Source organism: Mandrillus leucophaeus, unplaced genomic scaffold (assembly GCF_000951045.1).
Source record: "Mandrillus leucophaeus isolate KB7577 unplaced genomic scaffold, Mleu.le_1.0 Scaffold1314, whole genome shotgun sequence".
NCBI lineage: Eukaryota > Metazoa > Chordata > Mammalia > Primates > Cercopithecidae > Mandrillus > Mandrillus leucophaeus.
The window spans coordinates 4,182-6,743 of record NW_012101271.1 but is presented as its reverse complement, the minus strand read 5'-3'; the positions used below and the strand labels follow the sequence as shown (position 1 = coordinate 6,743).

At 40.7% G+C, this 2,562-nt stretch overlaps 1 pseudogene; it reads right to left on the bottom strand.

Moving 5' to 3' along the window:
- Window positions 1-249: 249 nt before the first annotated feature.
- Window positions 250-1,688, bottom strand: LOC105534203 (annotated as a pseudogene).
- Between the last annotated feature and the right edge of the window lie 874 nt (window positions 1,689-2,562).

Here is a 2,562-nt window from a genome sequence, read left to right as displayed (position 1 = left end):
GGGGAACAATGTCAGTCATATAAAGTTGCTGTAAAGATCAAACCAGCTAAGAAATATAAACTACTGAACAGTGCCTGACACAAAATCAACACAAAATAAACACCAATTAATGGTAGCAGGAAGGAAAGAGTGCTCTTCACCAACATTTTACCTTCAGAAATTGGTTAAGAAGAAATGAGTGCTTGGGAATCCTCCTGTTAGAGCTGAGGAACACAAATAACCCCAAGATATGACCCATATCTTATGATAGTAAGTAACATTACAAAATATCAGAGGCCAAAAATGTTTCTTTGTTGGAGCCCAAGATTTTAAGTTATTCTTCGTTGCCTGAAAATACTGCTCATTTAACCTCTTTAGGAAAAAAAAAAATATTTTGGAGATGAATAATTCCTTCCTTAATGCTTCACCCAAGACGATTGCTTCACACTTATCCTCTGATGCTTTGTTGTTTTCATCCATTTGATGTAGCAGGCACCAAGAATCATCTTTCCTTTGGTGATCTGGCATAACGATCTCTTATGCTTTTTGCTAGTTGTTTGATAAATATTTTGTAAATTTTTCCATGGTATGTATGCACTGTTTTTCGTAGTTCCAATTCTAAAGGTTTTATTAAGGAATGAACGTTGTCATCTTGAAAGAACAATTTCTCAGCGCTTCATAAACAGCTCTAAATGCTGGTTGCTTATCGTCATGGAACCTCTGTTCCCGTGAAGAGTAAAGATTCCTTCTTCTGCTTCTTGGCAACTGCTTCCATATAGACAATGATCTAGATGATAATTCCATTGACACGGAGAGACAAAAGGGCTTTCTGGATTATGAAAAACATGATATCCAACAAATCTTGATCACCCATGTCATGTTTAGCTTGTATATTTTAAGCCATGTCATAAGTATGTCTCCTCATTGTAGTCGCACAGTTGTCACATCATTCTTGAAATACTTCCTTCTCATTCCAGTCATGTTTGTCAACATTACTCCAGAGTTTCCTCCAGCTTTTCCACGGTATGGATGCCTAGCAAAGCGACTATACCATCCTATTAGAGGTTCCTTGGGTTCTGGTGCCATTGCAGCAATTTGTGTGGAATGAAATTTCTTTAGTAAAGACCAAATAGTATCAACTGGTCGTAAAAAAAGGGCTATCAGTGTGGGAGTCAACTTATTTCAGGAATAACGGCAAGGACAATCTCTGCAAACCACATGGTTTAAAAAGGTTTTCCACTCTGCTGCATTCTCACTTGGAAAGGTTGTGGGGTATATTGTATAATTAAATATTTGGAGAAATGACCCCTGTCAAATCTTCCTTTAAAGCTGTGATGTAGCTGATCTTCAGCAAAAACCTGGAATTGAAAAGCTTTGATCATGAAAATGATAGCTGACTTCAACCTGGTCATAGTTTCTTCCAGTCTTTCACCACAGGCAACTATAGCTAGATGCATTTTCTCAACAGGCTGTATTTTCAGACTACACCTGTCCCACCCGCCTGGATGCGCAGCGGGACCAGCGTTGCCCGCTCCTCTCACTGCACCACATCTGCCTCCAGCCAGTCAAGAAGCCACTGCGTGCCTGTGTCTTCCAGTCACTGCCACCTTTTCCTTCCTCCAGGGATGTGGCAGCTGGCTGAAGGCGTAAAGGAGCGAGCAGAAGCCGCAGGCCAGACAGAGCGCCACCAGGCACAAGTAGCGCTGCATGGCTCCAGCCGCCTTCCTTGGTCTCTGTCTCTGCCACGCCCACCTGGGGAACTGGAGCAGAGGGAGCCTAGTTCTGGAAATTTACCCTTTTTACTCTCCATGGATTCAACAGCAGTGTCTAAAAGAAAAAAAATCATCAATCAATCAATCATTTATATATATTTTAATATAAAGATAAAACACTGAGAACCAGTAGAACTGGATAGAAAGTAATTCAATTTTACAGAACTCTTACTGTTTTCCAGGCTCTTACTTTTAATAAACATAAAAAGAGCCATATATATTTCTGTGGAATTCCCCTTTTACTTAACAATTCATTAGCGAATTAGTTTAATGAGGCTGTTTTATTAGAGGCTGTAGTTTCATTCAAAAATTAGAATAGGAACAATGACTTGTAAAAATTCAACATTGTATTTTATTTTTGAGATGGAGTCTCACTCTGTTGTCCAGGCTGGAGTACAGTGGCATGATCTCGGCTCACTGCAACCTCCAAGTCCAGGGTTCAAGCCATTATCCTGCCTCAGCCTCCTGAGTAGCTGGGATTACAGGCACGTGCCACCACGCCCAGCTAAAACTTTTTTTTGTGTTTTTAATAGAGACGAAGTTTCACCATCTTGGCCAGGCTGGTCTTAAACTCCTGACCTCGTGATCAGCCCGCCTCTGCCTTCCAAAGTGCTGGGATTACAGGCGTGAGCCACCGCGCCCGGCTGGAAGTTCTTTCTTCTTAAAAGGATCATAAATATAATTCACACAGGCATGACACTTTTACTAATATAGATTGACTTTTTGCTTCAAATAACCCATTCGTACATCTAAATTAATTTTGGTCTGTATGTGTGTGTGCATGTGTGCGTGCGTGGATGTGTGTGTATAA